Consider the following 19,562-nt stretch of genomic DNA (forward strand, 5'->3'; position numbering starts at 1 on the left):
GTCCCCAAGACTGCATCTCAGAGAGCACAGCGGGGAGGGCGGAGGGCGGAGGGCGGAGGGGGAGAGATTTTATTGTGTTCCTGGCAATAGGCGGTGATACAGGTCCTGTCAAGTGATGAGTTTTTAGAGGCTTTTTTAGAACATCTCATTGTCCTCTTCTCTCTCACCCAAGGTTGTCTGTGGAGCCTGGAACCGAAGAGCTTGCAGAAATTATTCAAAGTCACAAACATTCCATAGGAATTGGCTAGAACACTGATACCTCAGAATCCCGTTTGGCTCAGCAGCCCCAAGATCACCTATCTTCATGAAAGCAACTCTGCTTTGAAGGACTCTGTTTCCTTGTGGGTGGGGAGCCGTCTATCTCTGCTTCTGGATCAGCCTCGGTGCACCCTGCAGGACACAGGGCCTGATTTGTGCACAGGTGGGGTGGTGGCCACCCCAGCAGAGCTTGCCTTCCCACAGTCTCTCCTATCTGTCGCCTGCCTCCTGACAGGCCTTACCTGTCTTAAGGCCGGGAGATGACCTCCACTGAGCCCTTCCAGCTCTGCGAGCCAAGAACCAGTCAGTTCACAAACATTCCTGGGGCTCTGTGCTAGCTCTAATTCTAGAATGTTATGAATTACCATTCTTTTTCCCAACAAAGACAGTCTAAAAGGCTTCCCCTCAGGGACAGGTGACAAAGACTTGTTGAGACAAAGGCAGGGCCTGACATCAGCTCCTTTCCTGAGAGAAGATATGCAGAGTCTCAAAGGGGAGTGCATGAAGGCACAGCAGGGGGTGAGAAGGAAATGGGCAGGAAAGGGCCCCGTTAGTGGGTCGTGGGTCGCAAGTGCCCTGCTTGCTCTCCCGTCTCCCGTCTTAAACACAGAAGGCAGAGATGCTCCTGGGTATCTCATGTTCTTCCTTGATCACCCCTGTTCAGGAGGCATGTGCGCACGGAATGTGGCCTCCCGGGTTGGGATGGCAAGTGTGTGTGTGTGTGTGTGTGTGTGTGTGTGTGTGTATACCTGCACACACACCCTAGGCATAGAGACTCGCTGGTAGCAACGTGACACAAATGAGGAGACATGATGAGGTAGGAAGGGTACCTAAGTGGGAGAGAGGACTGATAGGGGCTGGATGTGGCCCACCCCCCAAATTCTTTGTTGAAATCCTTCTCTCATGGTGTGATGGATTGGGATGTGAGGCTGCTGGGTAGTAATTAGCATTTGATGAGGTCATGAGGGTGGAGCCCGCATGGATGGGGTTAGAGCCCTAAGGAGTCACAAGAGGACTTGCTCCTCCCTGCTTGATGCCATGTGAAGATTTGAGAAAAGGCCCATTTGCAACACAGAGGAGGCTCTCCTCACAGGCTGGCGTTCTGATCTGAGACTTCCAGCCTCCAGAACTGTGAGAAATGTTCTTGTTTATATACCACCAGTTTACGGTACTTCATTACAGTGGCTGGAACAGACTAAGATAAAAGCTATGTTTTAAGCAACAGCTCTGCCATGAGCAGTGTGGCTTTGGGGGAGTTACTTACCCCCTCTGAGTAGAAATTCATTCTGCTGGGAAAATGAATAATAACTCCTGCTCCACTTCCCTCCTTCACATGGTTGTTAGGAGAACAAAAGGGGAGGATATATATGGCACTGTTCCACAGAATCTAAGTTTTCTGAAATATTCAGAAAACATAATCTCTGTGTTTGCTTTTAAAACAAAACACTGCCATTGGGGCTGCCTTTTATTTTTTTTTTTCTTGCTAAAGTTGAATGTTCTGTACACATGATTCCAAAATACTGTCAGCTTTCCATTTTAGTTTTGAATTTCTACCTGCCATAATGTTTCTCAACAATGAAACCAGGTTCCTCTTTGTGTGGATTCCTTGCTTTCTTCTCTGCCTACCCTGCTATTTCGTGACCTGGGAAAATGAGCCAGGAGGGAGAGAGCAGGGGACTCATCCAGAAATGCTCATGTTGGGGAAAGATCCTGACTCCTGGATAAATGAAGTGTGGATTGCTGGCAAATTTCTTAAGATAATATTTGTGGCAGGAAAAATCATGTTCAGTTAAAAAATTGGCAGCAATTCTCTCACGGAGAGAATTATCTTTTGTTTAGCAAAATACCTTGATGACTTTGAGTACAAAAGGTGAGCTCGCCTGGGGACATGGTTTAGATGCCTTAGACTGGAGGTGGTTTTCAACCTTGCTTGTACATTAGGAACTTTGAAAAAGTATGTGTGCCTGCCCCAGCTCTAGAGCCTCTGATGTGATTGGCCTTGGGTAGGATCTGGCATCACTGTTTTTAAATATCCCGCCCTGTCCTAGAGATTCTAATGTGTAGCCTGGGTTGATTCCTCTGCATCAGAGGCAGACAAGAGGGGCTGAGAAAAGAGTGATAGAATCGGGGAAGAATAGAGAAGAGCTGATAGCTTGATGGGAGATGAGGGAGGGAAAGAAAAGTCAGTTTGGGTGGTGGTGGGCTGGGGTTCTCTGTGCAGAGATGACCAGTGAGGTATTTCCAGTGCCCAGAGGAGCCAGGCTCCTCTGTTAACAAAGGAATCCCTGGCATTTAATTTTAGGACACTTGCTTCCCTGTATGTAGTACATACAATACTACCCTGTATCTTCCAGTCCTCAGTGAAAGTCCCATGCCCAGTCTAATGTCCATAGTACGGTGGGGGAAAGGCCAGAACTTAGGCTGGCCCCAGTGATGAACAAAAAAAAAAATCCAACACCTGCAGAAGATAAAAATTGGAGAAGGGATTGGAAATCCAGCGAGAGTGGGAAATTGGAGCTAGGAGGGAATGAGGACAAAATAGCCTCCCTACAAATCCTCTGGGATATTGGGAAGGATGCTTGGTTTCCTACCGTTTGTGGGCTAGGGATTCAAGGCAATTTTATTTAAATCTCAGTGGATCGTGCCTCAGCTGCTGGAGGACATGAAGACTTTACAAACAGCTGACACTTGAGCCAAAGAATAATAAATAATTCACCACCTTCCACTCTTTCCACCGCACACACTCCATGTGTGGAATATTTTACAGTGATCACAGTTCATTCGCATTCATCTCTCTTTGAGCTTTCCAACAGGCCTGAGAGATGAGGAAGGAAGGAATTTGTCACATGTGATGGCGAGAAAAGGGGATTCTCAGCAGCCTTAGTTTGCATCCAGCAAGTTCCAGGAGTGGTGGGGCTTGAAGCATCACTCATGGTTCTGACTTGGTGTTCAGCCCACCATCTCGGCTTCAGTTTGGGTCTCCAAGAGCTTTGGCCTCACAGGGGGAGCCTTCTTGTGCCTTTACACTCTTTTGTTTTTAGACAACACAAGTCTAGATCTAACATTTACTTTAATCTCTTCCCCCTCTGCCATCTTTTCTCGCCTCTCTTTTCTCTCTCCCCTTTCCCCATCTTCTCATCCCCATCTGCCTACTGTTTCTTTAGCTGTACTCTCATTCCAGAGACTTCGCCTAGCTTCGCCTAGCTGTGGTCATGCACGGATTCCACCTATGCGTGTTTTCAAGCCCTTTCTTATTATTTGGCCTTCTGTGTTTATCTGATTCCAGGATGAGTCAAATGTGCTTACCAGCAAGGATTGCAGAATCCTCGGGTTTCTAACCGGGAAATGGGAAACGGTGGCCCTGCCTATCTGGGAGGAACTTCCTGGCTTTGCTCACGGACCTCCGCAAGCTGATGTTACACTCATTCTCAGCAGCTAGAGAGGACTGAATATATTGACTGGCTTTAGCTGACCTTTGCTCTAGATTTAGGAGAGACGCATGGTGACCTGTTTCTCCCACATGGAAGCAAACAGTGGAATGCATTTTATGCTCAGGTGTTTGCCATATAGCTTGATACAAAACCATGTCCTGGAAAACTATAAGCCAATCTAATTTATAGAAATAAACTGAGTGAGAATCATTATTTTTTATTGGTACCACTTAATGTGAAGAAAATGCACATTTTCCAAAAATATGGAAAAAACGTTCCATTTGCCTTATTGGGTCCAAATGTTAGGTTTAAATTATTTTACTATGCAAACTTTCTTTCATATCTTGGCAGTAGTGATTTCCATTTTTATTCCTTTGGTATCCATAATCTTATGAGAATCAAAAACATATGCTTTGAGATCACTGGACAGCTCCTCCTCCCACATTTTAAAAATGCACAAGGAAGGTTATTGCTCTGGTAGCAAAAATAACAGGAACGCTATGGGAGAAAATTATGAGGACATCGAGGCTGAATGGGAAAGAGGTTCAAAAGGTGCATTCTGGTTTTCATGCTTTTGATTTGCAAGTCATTAAGCTGGAAGAGCCCCTGCCTCCTGCTGACTGCCACTAGGAATGTGATTTTTTTCTTCTCTAATAGAGGATTGCTTGCTTATTCAATGCTCCAGGTTTGCAATATTGGAGAATAGGGGATCTGGCTTTCCTAGTGCTTCTTGAGATGGGGTGTTTGTTGTCCTGAGGAGTAGGCTGAGAGTGGATGGATTTCTGGCCTCCCTTTGTCTGCAGGAGGAGGGTGCATTTGGTAGGGAGGCAGAAGAATCACACAAGTTTCAGTCTCAGGGAATTTCAGGCTGACAGAAGCTAGTGAAGAGGTGAGTGCATGGTGTTTGCTTCTGAAAAAAAAATTAGAAAAAAAATTGAGGAGAGTCAGATACTGAAAATTAATGAAAGGGTCTTTTGCAGCCAGCATGGAGAGCAATGGGCATCTTTCAGGACAACTGGCACAGGCACTTCAAGACTGGGGGCAAGATAAAGCCCTGCCACAAGAACCAGAAGTATGAGCTGGGATGCCGTGCTGCCAACACGAAGATTGGCCCCCTCCACATACACACAGTCCATGTTTGGGGAGGCAATAAACACAATAAGAGGCACTGTGCCTTGAGGGAACTTCTCCTGGGATTCCAAGTGTCATATGCACAAAACAAGGATTGTTGATGCTGTCTACGATGCTTCCAACAACGAACTGGTCCACACCATGGCCCTAGTGAAGAACTGGATCGTGCTCACGGAGAGCCCACGGTCCCCACAGTGTAGGAGCCCCACCCTGCACTGCCTCCCCCCTGGGGGCACAACAAGGGGGCCATGCTGGCTGCCTAGAAGGAAGAGATTTTAAACAAAAAAACGATCAAAGAAAATTCAGAATATGATGAAAGGAAAAAGAATGCCAAAATCAGCAGTCTTCTGGAGGAACGGTTCCAGCACGGCCAGCTTTTGGCATGCATGGCTTTGAGACAGGGTCAGTGTGGCCGAGCAGATGGCTACGTGCTAGAGGGCAAGGAGCTCGAGTTCCATCAGTGGAAAATCAAAGTCCAGCAAGGCAAATAAACCTTCCTCTCATCTATCTTCGGTCATGTAATAAAGGTGTTTATTGTTAAAAAAATAAACAAAATGTGATGAAAGGAAAGTGGGAAGGGTGTCAATGGAGAATGGGAAGGGCAGATGAGAGGCTCAGTGTCCTTCAGGGGTAAGAGGACAAAGGCCCTGGTGGCCTTGCCCCATGAACTGGGTCATAGTCCAGACCTGGCATCGGCATGTTAGAGAATGCTCACTGGCTGTTCAATCAGCCAAAACTCTTGTTTCCAGAAATAAACCATGTCATTCTCTGCCTTCTTCTTTGTCTTTGCCATGTTTGTCCTCCTTGGGACTTTGGCCTTGCTCAGTGTACACAGCTGTATACTTCCAAGTTTCCTCTGTCCATGAATCAGTGATAAGTGAACACGTGTTTTAATCCACAGGTCATTCTTGAATTTCTGTAGCATACTTGCTACTCTTTATCCTCAACAACAATGACACATTAGAATGTTCTCCCCTGGTCCATTAAAAAAACTCACTCTTTTTTCACAGTTGACACAAGCATCTTATTCTCTATGAAACCCTACCTGATCTCCCAAAGCCAAGCTATTTTGTTTCTTTTCTGAGGTCCCCTATACCTGGGGGGTACACAATAATTATTGCTTTCATTCCTCACACTTTTCTTTCTACAGGTCTGGGAACTCTTCTAAATGTAAACTCCTTGAGGGCAGGAACTGCCTTAATTACCCTGACCTTCCAAACATTTCAGTCCCTGGCACATAATAGGTGTTTAGTAAATGTTTTTGAATGGATGACTGAATGAATGACATTCATTCATGAAGCCCTGATTGGTTGCAAGGATGAGTAAAAAATGTATTTCATTCACAAATAGGCAAATATAATTACAGTGGAAGTACTATAATTTTTTATATTATACTAGTATACTATATAGTATACTATTATACTATTAATTAGTTTTTGCATTCTAAGAGTGAAAGGGAGCACTTACAACTGTATGCTTAATAACCAAGTGGAATAATGCACTCCCTTTGGATCCGAACTCCCTGACTCACAGTCCATGCTGACCTTGACTTCCTGACTTTGACTGTGGGTGTTAATCAGATAGTTGGATGATTGTTGAATGACTGTCTCTGGAAATTGATTGATATTGACTCTGCCAAACAAGACTTTAAAGATGCTGAGGAGAGATATCCTTAGCATTGGGGGTGGGGAAGGCTTTCAGTGATCATGATTCAGGAAGCAGGCTGATGGCCATCTGTGCAAGAACACATTTCACTGCATCTGGTCCTCAATATCTGAGAACACTCACACATAGATCCCAATAGCTAGGTCTCCAGAGGCAAGTCAGACTTGCACTCATTCATGGGTGGCTCCTTCTCTAGGGCCAAGTCCTGTTCTGAGCTCTCTTCATGAGACTTGAAGGTAAAGTGGGCTTATGCTTGGTAGACATGAGTGGAACATGTTAGTAATTAACCAGACTGGAAGACTGATTAAGTGCAGGATGCTGGGAACTATGGGAATTCAGTGGTTTTCCTGGTGTCACCCACTTCCTCATCACTAGCTCTGCCCACTTCTCCATTATTAGCCTAAGGAAAATTGCCTAACTTCTCCAAGTCTCACTCTTCTTTTTGCAACATGGGAGTCAAATGGGAGCATTTCTGCTCATCTTCCAGAATTGTTATGGAGATTAAATGAAACAAAGACTGTATACTTATAAATAAAATACCAGTCTGTTTTACTTCTTTTTGTATCCCTAGGGCCTCACTGAGAGCCTGGGACATAGAAGAGGGCTCAGATCCTTGGAGAAGTTGATGGCCCTTTGAGGGACCATCAGAGTGTGTATGACTCCAGCTGGTCTAGTTCAAATCCCAGCTCCACTTTTTTCTAGCTAGGTAGAACTTGAGTAAGTCACTTAAACTGTCTGTGATCCTGTCACATTTTCTGAGGAAAATAATAGCTTCTACCTCATAGGATGACTTCAGATTTAAAAGAGGTCATGTCTTTGAAGCTCTTGGGGCAGTTCCTGAAACAGATAACCTTAATAAACACAAGCTACTGTTATCCCATCTCCTAGAGGCTGCCATTTACTCATAGACATAAAATAGTATTCTTGTGTGAGATATTTTGGTAACTTTTTAAAAAATATTTTATTTATTTGAGAGAGAGAGGGAGAGGGAGGGAGAGAGAGAGAGAGAGAGAGAGAGAGAGAGAGAGAGAGAATGAATCACAAGCAGGAGGGAAAGGCAGAAGGAGAAACAGACTCCTCACTGAGCTGGGATCCCCATGTGGGACTTGATCCCAGGATCCTGGGATCATGATCTGAGCTGAAGGCAGATGCTCGACTGACTGAGCCACCCTGGCGCCCTATTTTGGTAACTTTTATTGAGGCTATTCAGATATCTTTGGTAGTAAATGGGCTTATGTGACTTTGTCAATGAACTCCAAAACACCTGCTGCTTGTCCCTCACACAAGTCTTATACAGCTCTCTTTCTTACCTCAGAAATCAAGAGATATACTTTAAGGCTAATGCTTGTTTTCCCTTTGATTCTCCTAAAGTTACATTCCTTTTTTTAATAAACTTTTTATTTTGAAATAATTTTAGATTTACAGAAAAGTTGCCAAAATAAGGTAGAACATTTTTGTATACTCAGCACCAGATCTCCCCTAATATGAACATCTAGTATAACCATGGGACATTGGTCAAAACTAAGAATTTAACATTATACATTATTGTTGACTAAACTACAGGCTTGTTTTCTGTGTCAGCAGTTTCTCCACTAATGTCCTTTTTCTCTTCCAGGGTCCCACACTGTACACAGTTGTCCTGTGTCTTTAGTCGCATCCCATCTGGGACAGTTTCTCAGTCTTCTTTTATTTTCTGTGACCTTGACAGTTTTGAGGAGTACTGGTCAAGCAGTTAGGTTAGCCTGATGTTTTTCCCATGATTAGATTGGGACTACAGGTTTTGGGAGAAATGCCACAGCAGTGAAGTGCCAAGCCTACACTTCAATGAGAAATCTTTAGGTCTTTTCTGTCTTTTTGCTTGGCCTCAATGCCTTCTCCTCTCTTTTCTAATTATCATCCTCTCCCAACACCCCAAAATGGACTTGTAGTCTGAGGTAACCAAAGGGTAAGAACTAAGTTGGGCCTTGAAGGGAAATTAGAATTTGGAAGTGATAGGCATTTTGCTTGCCTGAGTCTCTATTATATTTGACAGGTCACAGCCCACCACGAGGATATAACCTCCCTCACTCCATCTACTCCCTCAATTTGTGGGAATTTGAGAGAGATTTTGTATTGACACATGGCATACGTTGAGTTTTATCTTCACTTCAAGGTGCAGGTACTAACATTTCAGTGATTCCCTGGGGGTCTTCTGTTCCAGCTCCTCAGAATACCCGTGTCTCCACCTGTGCACACTCAGATTGTGCGCTCTATAGCTCAGCTCACGTGCCACCTCTATCTCTCCGAATCCAGGCTGGAGTTCAAGGTGGAAATCAGGGTAGATGTACAGACACAATGGAGAGCATTTGTGGTGAGGGATTCTGGAAGAAGGCTCAGCACCTGGGCTGATGATAAGGCTCCGGGTAGGTGCCCACACTTCATTTCTGGTCTTCAGTGCCAGAAGAATTATGCTGATGTGAACTGAATCCCACTTTTATGTTGTTTATCATAAGCCACTGCTGTCTTCACTGCCCCCATCAGATGCTATCTAGACATGAAGGAAGATAAGAGGGGGAGGACTTGACTGCACATAAATCTTGGAAATGTAGGAACTGTCAGGTTGGGATTTCCATGTTTAAAATTTAGGACAGCAGGAGGACTTGGTTTCTACTCCCAGACCTGCCTCTCTTAGAATCTGCATTTACCCAGGGCTGTAGGGAGGGGGGTTAGAGAGACTGAGGATGGAGTCAGAGGGGGCGGCTACACTGCAATCCCTAAGTGACTGTGGACTGCAAGGCCAACAAGGGTGCAGCCCCAGACTCTACTGCAGCTGCAGTCTCACTGTGTCTTCTCCTAGCACGCACCAACCCCTCCATTTCTCCTGCTGGAGCCCATATTTCCCGAGCCCAAGTTTGTGGAAACCCCATCTTGGTTACACCTAGTGGACCGTCTCTTCTTAGGACTCCTACCTGAATCCATGATCCAGGCCTGACCATTTGTCCTCCATCCTAAGACCCTCCTCCCAAGATCAGGTCCCTTGTGCAACAGCAAGAGAAAAAAAGAAAGGAAAAATATCTGAAAGCAAAAAGTCACCCAGCCTCCAAATAACTACCATCTCCACAAAACAGAAATCCTTCAGGGTCGGGGCTCTGGGAGGCTCATGTCCCCTTCATCCCAGATCTGACTGCCTTGCATCCCAGCTCCAAGCTTTTGTGACCTGTTCTCTCACCCCAGACGATGTTTCCTAGCTGGGAAGAAGAAACTTTTGTGATAGATTCCCAAATGCATTGCGTGAGAATTGACAAGTAATTTAACCTTAATACAAAATGGTTTTTGAGGAAGACAGTATTCTTGAAATAATTTAAGCCTAGTGCTTAAAACTCTAAATAGAGTTTCAGCTAATGGTTCTTAATCTTCTGAAATCATGTTTTTCAATTTTGACAATAGTTGAAAACTGGGAGGACCTGCAAAGAGAGATGGCAAATTTCAAACCAAATACTTGGTTTTCACACGATTTAGGCCAAAGCACTGTGCAATTTGTAGGTTTGTGAAGGTTAGAATTCATCAGACCACATGTTTTCTTGAGTTGCAAAATCATGACTGGGGGCTTAACGCAGGACATCTTCAGCAGCAAATATTTGTTGGGGGGAAAACCTTGTTTTAAACATAAGAAAGAAAGTGAAACTGATATTCTTCATGCATTTCTTTGAGCTACAGCCTGGTCTGGCATTCATTTAAACCAAATATTGCTGCTGCTCTGCCTCTGCCCGTGGCAGGACAAATCGGAAAGGACCCAGGAAGAATCCATAAACTGAGAGCATTCAGAGCTGCTTGATGTGGATTCAGACAGAACGTATTGGAGAACATCCCAAAGTATGTGTTCCATGTTCAAAGAAACCATGGTTTTTATTTGCCCCCCTCCCCCCATTTCACCAAAGGCAGCATGCTATGATGATAGGAGGATGGGCTTGAGAATCAGTGTCTGAGGTTCAAGTCTCGGCTCCTTTGCTTGCTAACTGTGAGATCCTGAATTAATTTCCTTGCTTTCAAAATCTCAGCTTCCTTATTTGTAAAATAGGGCAAATTATTCTCACCTTTTTTTAAAAAAAGATTTTATTTATTTATCCATGAGAGATACAGAGAGAGAGAGGCAGAGACACAGGCAGAGGGAGAAGCAGGTTCCCTGCAGGGAGCCCGACGTGGGATTCGATTCCAGGTCTCCAGGATCATGCCCTGGACCGAAGGCGGTGCTAAACCCCTGAGCCACCCAGAACTGCCCTTATTCTCACCTTTCAAAGTCATTGTGAGTAGTAAGAATAGATTCCACTGGGGAAGCCTCCAGTGTAGCTGCTGGAAGATGTGTAATAGGCGTCTTTTGATTTCTGCCCTGTAGAGTTCAGTTTTTTTGTTATTTACGTAGTTGGACTGTGAAGAAATAGAGAATCTTCTAGAGTTTATCGTGGAAAATGAGCCCTTGTCCATTCTGCTGGCTTAGTCCCACCATTGGTGACTGAAGGGCACTGGGAAATTTTATGAATGTGTTGCCTTTCGTCCTGCAGCTCAGGGCACAGAGAGGGGAGACTAACGGGTTGCAGCCTTGTCTGACACACTACAGGGCAGACTGTAGGGAGCACAGTACTCTGGGTCCACTAGAAAGGTTTCATCCCCATAGATCTTTCTTTCAGTGCTTTACCTTCACTTCTAAATGCCTTGGGTGTCTGCCTTCTATTGTTCTGGTGTTTGATGCTCCCCATGACTTGCTCTTAGGACTGGTTCCAGATACAAAACTCCATGACCAGGCTTCCGCTTAATTTAGTCTGCCCTCTACTGACTCCAACAATTCTCTGGCCTCACTGAGATACCCAATCCATCAGCCCCAACATGTTCTCACTAATCCCACCTTCCTCATGGCCCCAGTTCCCTCCTGACCAAGCTCTGGTTTCTTGATCAGCACCATATCCACTTCCTTGCCATGTTCCTACCTCCCTTACCTTCATACCATGCCTTCAGTCTAGTTAAACCTAGTTGTGTTTTCCACTGACTCATACCTGAGGTTCTGGATGCTGTTGGAGAAAAAGATCCCATCATAACTCCACTGATTGAACTCCCTTTGAATCTATGTCTACAAATCTCAAATTTCATACCTTTGCTTACCTCCAAAAATCTCCAAAAGAGCCCTACTTTATGCTGATGACCTTGCCTCATCTTCCTCCTATATGAAGCCCAACCCTTCTGCTGTGCTCTGGAGAAGCCACTGTACAGCTGGATGAATGGTATGTCTTCAGGAATGGAGGGATCACAATAGAATCCCACTCTGCATTTCAGCCCATATCAAAATAGTTGTGCTCCTTACCTCCTTTTAAGAGTTTGTCAACCAGTGATCACATCATGTTGATTTTTCTCAGCAACAAAGTGAAGTGACATCTGCCAAGTTCTCTTCCATCCTTTGTGTGTTGCCTTCAGAACCACTGAAGATGCCTCATGGCTGCCTGCACCGATAGTGACCATTGTGAGGACACCAATGTCTATTTCAGAGATGACCTTGCTGCAGTCTCTTAAATTCACTCATCTCTGGGAAGAATACTGGAGGACATCCCCATCTCTGGGGGTTAAAGCACTTCTGATTCCCTACATCAGTGGGAAGGACCTCCTCTGTGTCTCTGGAATCTGGGGATATAAGTTGTTGTCCATCCTGCCTACTTCTGGGTCCCTCCTAGTTACTAAATACAGTGCCCTCCTCCTTAAAGCTCTCAGAGCTTTCATTCCTCATTCCAGAAAAGAGCAAGCATGGGATTAATTAGTTTTTTGTACTGTTTTGTGAAAACAGAAAATCAGAGGGCATTTTGCCAGATATAATATCCACTCCCCCCAATGATGGATGATGAAAGTCTGGTGACCTGGTAAAATGTAGATTGTTTCTCTGAGTCTCATCCTTATGAGGGTGTCATACATTAGAAGCACAGCCCCTGATACTCCCAGTGAGAGGATTGGGGCTCAGTTCCTCATTTGTTAAATAAAAAGGTTGGGCTAGGGGATTCTTAAGGGTACTTCTAGCTCTGGAATTTTAATTTAATAAATATCTTGAATGATACCATGCATAACAATCTTTTAAAACTGTTTTAGGGTCCCTGAGTAGAAAATCCTAAGGAAGCGTGCCCTGAGGTCCCTGAATTCGAGTCTTCAAAGGCCCATAAATTTTCTGGTATAAAAGCAAACCTATTAGTAATCATAATGTCTATGTCCTGGTGTGTCACAGCGGATTAAGTCACAGTGGAGTCAGGAGGCAACATTTTTGGATGTCCTCACTACACTTGTCAGTGGAAGCAGAACTCAAGGCTAGGGTGGTAGGGAAGAGTGAACCCTCCCTTGAATAATGATAAAAAAGTAAACTAGGTGCTGGGACTAATTTGGACACCAAATATGTGATCTTAGGGATATCTCTCTAAGCGTTGGTTTCCTCCTTTGTAAAACAGGAATAGAAATAATTCTTACTGTGGTTGAGTATGTGAAGTTCTTAGCATCTGAAAATTGCATAATATGCATCAACAATACTTATCATAATTACTGTTGAGTATTGAAATGAGAGATAAGAGGAGGGCTTATTTCTTTTTTTAAAAAAAGATTTTACTGATTGATTGAGAGAGAGTGAGAGTGCAAGCATGAACTGGGCAAGGGGCAGAGAGAGAGGGAGAAAGAGAATCTTAAGTAGACTCTGTGCTGAGTGTGGAACCTGATGTGGGGCTCGACCCCAGGACCCTAAGATCATGACTTGAGCTGAAATCAAGAGTCAGATGCTCAACCAACTGAGCCACCCAGATGCCCTAAGAGGAGGGTTTCTTAAAGGCTGATGATAGATTACGAGGAGCAAAGCCTTTGCTGGTGCTCCTGATGTCCAGGTATAGAGATGGCTGCTTCTGCTTGCTAGGCTCATCTCTAGCTTCAACCTCACATCCTCATCCTCTGGACCCTCCGAGCTTCTCTGCCTCAAACACAACCTTATAGAAGACCTCATCTCCATGATTTCTGCCATTGGGATAAGGAGAAATCAGAGAGGGTGGCTGGCTCCATTTCCCTGGGAAAAGCAGTGTAGAATACACCCCTGTCCTCACACCACATGGTGCATGAGCTTTATCTCTTCTCCTCAAGGTGACAGAAGGAGCTTTGTTCATAAACTGAAATCCCAGCTTGGCTTGGAAAGGTCCTTTCTTCCTCATCCCAGGTCCTGATTCCTCACATCTCTTGGCAGCTTGAACAGTCGGAGAGCTTCCCCAGTGTTCCAGCAAAGCGCCAAACAGTCATGTTGGCTCTTACACTTTTGTGCTCTGATAGAAGCATGTAAATCCGGAAGACCTGAGCAGCTAATCCCCTTGTTGACGGCATTCTTTTGACTGAGAATTAGCCTAGTGAATTTGTGCAAGTCAAAAGATAATTGGACATGAGGAGATTTAGGTTTAAATCCTAACTCTGCCATTCAGTAGTAACCATGTGATATTAGCAGAGAGATTTACCTTCCTGAGCCTCAGGCTCTGATTAGTGAAAAGAGGCAGATAATAGTGTCTGGGTTGATGTAGAACTCCACTTGCTGGCAAAGATGCCCTAATATATCTTTAGGTAAAAAGGAGGTTATATAGTATAGTCACAGTTTTGGAAAAGGAAGATACACATGCATAGAAAAAAGGCAATATGTTCACCAAAATTTTTATGGGGTTACCTCTGGGTAATAAAATGGCTAGTGACTTGTAATTATTTTCTTTGACAATCATTGTTTTTGTTATCAGAAAATAAAATGAAAGAGCAAAATAAAAGGTATTTCTTTTTTTTTTTTTAAATGATACACTTTCCTTAGGGTTTTTGTAATTTTAATAGGATAGGCAGAGAGGCACAGATCTCTGCAACACACTCGGAGAAGGGCCAGATGAATAGCACTAGCTGGGCTGCTGGGGTCAGACTTTCTTGAATCACTGCAGGGCAATGAAGTCTTCAGCAAGGAAATAAAACTTGAATGAGGTCTTAAGATGATGGAAGCAGCTGAGATGCACTTGATGATTTTAGGCAGGTATTCAGGTAACTCACCAGTATCAATTACTCAGAATTCCAAAATGGTAGGGGCCAAAATCAATAAATTATCTTTAAGCATCTGTGTTTGCTTGATCTTATGCTAGTCTCTATTAATTTATGTTTTTAAATAAATAAGATAATAGAAATATTTTAACATTAGAAGTAACAATTTGGCAAATACTAAATGCTTATAAAACCCCACAATATTTCTATATATACTGTTTAGATATACACCCTTACACATATATTTACATATCCATATACATACATAAAGTAATTTTCTTCCTTGTCTGATGCTATAAATACCCAAACTGCAGCATGAATGGGGAAAAAAAAATCCAGATTCACTTGAACCCACAGTCTTGAGATTGGATGCAGGCAAGATGACAAAAACATGCTTTCCAGAAAGCAGTTTTCTCTGCAGCTAGGGAGCAATGGCTGGGAGTACCCCTGGATATCTGACACTGGGAGTTCCCAATGCAAAGGGAGGGGTCATCTGGAAGTGGTCACCATAGGGCAGTATGGCTTGTCCAGAATCGTGATGGTGTCCATCTACCCCAAGAACACTGGAGACCAAGGTCTCAGCTTCTCTTTGCCTTGCCACTTTTAGATGTAGATGGTTATCAAGTGTCCTAAAAGATGAGACATCCAAGGGAGCTCAGAAAAGATCAAAGCAACCTATTTGGGGAAGGAGGTATGGCACAGCCAAAAGTCATCAAGCACATGTGGTGTCTTTGTTGAAGTTCAACATCTATCTACTTAGGTTTATCTCTGATCTCTTCTCCTTCTGCCCAACACCCAGCCAATCTGAGCTACTCAGTATATATGTGCTTTCTGAAGTCTTTGTGCCAGGAACATGTTATGACTTTTCCACAGTATGTGGTTCTCTGCCTTCTTCTGGCAACTGATATTTATTTATTTATTTATTTATTTATTTATTTATTTATTTATTAATTATTGGTGCTCAATTTGCCAACATATAGAATAACACCCAGTGCTCATCCCATCAAGTGCCCCTCTCAGTGCCCACCACCCAGTCACCCCCACCCCCCGCCCACCTCCCCTTCCACCACCCCTAGTTTGTTTCCCAGAGTTAGGAGTCTCTCATGTTCTGTTTCCCTCCCTGACACTTCCCACTCATTCTTTCTCCTTTCCCCTTTTTTCCCTTTCACTATTTTTTATATTCCCCAAATGAATGAGACCATATGGCAACTGATTTTTATCATTGATTTAACCCCTCTCAAGCTCCCTTTCTTTATTCTTGTTTGATTTCTGCTTTTGTTTCAAGGTTTCTTGCATTTTTAAAAATGGGAGTTTTTTTTTTTACTTATCTCTTTGAATATTATAAATACAGTTATTTTGAGGTCTTTTAAAAGACTATTCCGTGAAATTAATTTCATCTGGTGTGAATTCCTGCTGTGATACTATTGGCTGTCTTCAGAGTGTTAGATTCTTTCCTGTGTTTTGGAATTTAGATTTGCAATCTCACTTTGCATGTGATGTTTTTGTTTATTATTATTTTTTCTCTCTCTCCTTCTGTGTTCACCCAGGGGGATCCCTCAGTTTTCCCAAGTCCAGAATCAGATCTAATGGAAGTTCAGCTTTTTGCCCCAGGATGGCATGAGGACATTCCAGACCAGGCCACAGGCCAGTGGGCACTTTGATTCTGTCCCCAGTTATAAGGCTCTGTCTTCCTTCTATAGCATTCCTAGGTCATGGTCCTATGAGACAGTAGTACCAGGTAATTGGGAGAGGATGGTATGAAATCTTGTCCCAGCTTGATTTTAAGCAGATACTGCCTGTCACCTTCATCCTGCTTCCACAAGCCTACAGTTCAGCCAACTTTTCAGTTGGGTATTTCTATTCACTTCTGGACTACCACAAGTGCATCTTGGTTTCCATAATGAATCTGCCTTTTTTGTTCCCCTTTTGCATTTTCTCTACCATTGCTCTGTACTGTGGGCAGAGGACATGGGGCTTTGAAGTAACTGTGCTACCTTAACCAGAGGGGTCTTCCCCTTTGAGTTACTGAATATTTTCATATGTCTGGAAATTATTCTCTGATAGAGGTATGTTCCACTCAGTCTCAGACAGAAAGACTTTATTGAAGTGTTTCTGTTGTCAACTGAGAGTTCCTATAATTAGCACAAGAGAGGACAGAAGACACAGGGAAGTGGCCATCAGTGTGGAAATTTATTTCTGCTTGGAAGCAAATAGATCTTGGGGGTCCCAGAATCGAGTCCCACATCAGGCTCCCTGCGTGGAGCCTGCTTCTCCCTTTGTCTGTGTCTCTGCCTCTCTCTGTGTGTCTCTCATGAATAAATAAATAAAATCTTAAAAAAATAAAAAAGATCTTGGAAGTCTATAGCCAGAAGCTTAGCAAATCCCTCTCCAACTACTTAGTGTGTCCTGGGTCTAGCCTCTAGGTACACAGCAGCTAGGAAGACAGCCTGAGTGGCCAGAGCCAGAGGAGTCCTCCTTAAGAGCTGTTTGGTTGTTTCACTATTTCTCTAATCCTCTCTCTGATGAAGGGGATGTTAGAGAGTCTGGAGCCTGTGAGGGAGCAGAGGCGGTATGACATTCCACTTGCTCCATTGCAGGATTTTGTTGTACCCTGGTGGTGGATAGTGGTAGACAGGAAGGCACTTCCCCGATGCCCTTGCTCCTTGCAAGAGCACAACAGTCTGCACAACAGTCTGCACAAATGCCTGAGGGATTCAGGTTGATGTGGCTCTTGTCTCCAGAGAGACTTTCCTTATAACACTGGTTTCATTATTCCAAACAATGTAGTATCTTGGAAGTACACTTAACATTTTGTCTTAAATATCTCTCCCTACCATATGAAACCTAGGACAGGGCAGGATATGTAACAGCCATTTAATTCTTATTTGATTTATTGAAAATCCAAATGATTTTTTAAAAGATTTTTAAAATTTATTCGAGAGAGAGAGAGCAAGAGAGAGCATGCGCATGAGTGAGGGGGGAGGGAAGAGGCAGAGGGAGAGCAGGACCCAGGACCCTGAGATAGTAACCTGAGCTGAAGGCAGATGCTTAACTGACTGAGCCACCCAGTTGCCCCTGACTTTCCAATTTGAGAATAAAAAGCTTAATTTCTCTTTGTAACAAATAGTTGCAAACACACAATGTGTAGCCAGTTTAGTAGTGCTTCTCTGGAGTTCCCCCACCCCCAACCAGCCCTTCTATGGTGTTCTCTGTAATTGTCAGGACCCTTCCAGTTGCAAGTGATAGATAGCCATATATTGGCTCCTGAAACTGGAAAATTCAGAGGTGACACAGGCCACCGACACAACTGGATGTGGGACCAAGCCAGCCACCATTTCTGACTCTGCTTTTCCCCTGGGGTGGCCTCCATTCTTTCCTGTTGTTGGAGGCAGTAGAGCACAGTGGTTAAGAGCATAGCTCTGTAGCCAGACTGCTGTGTGACCTTGAGCAAGTTAATTAACCTCTCTGGGCCTCAGTTTCGTTATCTGGAGAAATACCATGATAGCAATGGGGATCCTCTCATGGGTTGTTGTGAGGCTCACATTAGCAACTGTGTGTAGCCCTAGTTGGCAGTGCCTGGCCTACAGTAAGCACAGTTTGCACTGTGTGATACAAGTGACCACTGTTGTTGTTTTCTCTCTATACGCTGGGGAGAAGGATGCAGCCTTAGATGGTTGCAGACTTAAATAATCCTAGCCCAGAGGAAAGAAGTTTCTTTGTGTTAGCATCCATGTATACTGATCTCCACTGTCATTTGCTCTGCTTGGTTCACATGCCTAGACCTTGGGCCCATTGCCATGATCAGGATTGGTGGTTACTGTGATTGACAAGCTCATCCTAATTGCAAGGACTTGGAGACCAACAGTTTTTCCAAGAGGCAGGATGCATTTTACCATCCATCCATCCATCCATCCATCCGTCCATTTGCTCAATGAATGTCTATTACTTGTCTATTATGGACTAAGCATAATTCTCAGCCTTGGAGTTAGAGCAGTGGTAACAGAGAGTGCTCTGCCCTCATGGAACTTCCATCCTACTAATAGCAAGAAGACATATTCAATGCACAAATAAATGAAAGGAAATATTAAATGTAGTAAGTGCTATGTTTAATATAAAGAGATGTCTGAGAGGGTGACTCGGGGTCAAAACTGCATCTCTGAGTAGGGCATCTTGAAGCTGAGACCTGAATGCCAAGAAGGGGGTCAGCCATGCCCAGGTGTGTAGGAAGAAAATTCTAGGTAGATGGAGTAGCTAGTGCAATGGAACCAAGGCAGGTGCGAGAGAGCTCTGTGCGTTTGGAAAGGGGAGAGGCAAAAAGTCTAATGGGAGCTCACCAAGGAGGGAGAGGGAGTTGGAGAGGGAGAACCAGGTTGAAAAGGGAGCCTTAGCAGGGGTGGGGGTGTGGGTGGGGAGATTGACTGCTACTTTTTTTTTTTAAAAGATTTTATTTATTTATTCATGAGAGACATAGAGAGAGAGGCAGAGAGAAAAGCAGGCTCTCTGCAGGGAGCTTGATGTAGGACTTGCTCCCAGAACCCCGAGATCATGACCTGAGCCAAAGGCAGATGCTCAACCACTAGCCACCCAGGTGCCTCAATTGCTGCTTTTAAGAAACTGATGTTGCCCAAGGCTCATGGTGGCTGCTGTGAAGGGAAGAGGCTTTGGTGGGGCAGGTGTCAAGGCAGGAGAGGAGTCAGAGGACTGTGGCAGTGTCTGGGTGAGAGATGGTGGTGGGGTGGACAAGAGGGCCTGTAGGGATGGATCAGGAGGCAGCTGGAAGCAGGGAAGGCAAGATGGCTGGTGGAATGGACGTGGGGAAGGGAACCAAGGATGACAACTGGGCTTGTGTTTGGAGCTGGGTAGATGGGGTTCCTCTCACAAGATGGGGATAATTGGAGGAGGGACAGGAAGAAAACACAGAGCTCCGTGTTAGATGTGCTAAGTTGATGTTTCTGGGAGGCAGCTAGGTGGAGATAGCAAATGGGCACTAGAAACTTGCACCTGGAATTCAGGGAGAGGGCGGGGGTGGGAATGGAG

General features: G+C 44.2%; 1 protein-coding gene and 1 pseudogene across 2 annotated transcripts in view; both read left to right on the top strand.

Annotated features, from left to right (window-relative positions):
- The window catches only part of OSR1 (odd-skipped related transcription factor 1), a 363,752-nt gene that overhangs the window by 115,174 nt on the left and 229,016 nt on the right, over positions 1-19,562 (top strand).
- Positions 643-5,587, top strand: LOC144281186 (small ribosomal subunit protein eS8-like; annotated as a pseudogene). Its single transcript, XR_013349666.1, has 2 exons — positions 643-777; positions 4,670-5,587. The product of XR_013349666.1 is annotated as a small ribosomal subunit protein eS8-like (transcript).

This window comes from Canis aureus, chromosome 12 (genome assembly GCF_053574225.1).
Source record: "Canis aureus isolate CA01 chromosome 12, VMU_Caureus_v.1.0, whole genome shotgun sequence".
Classification (NCBI taxonomy): Eukaryota; Metazoa; Chordata; class Mammalia; order Carnivora; family Canidae; genus Canis; species Canis aureus.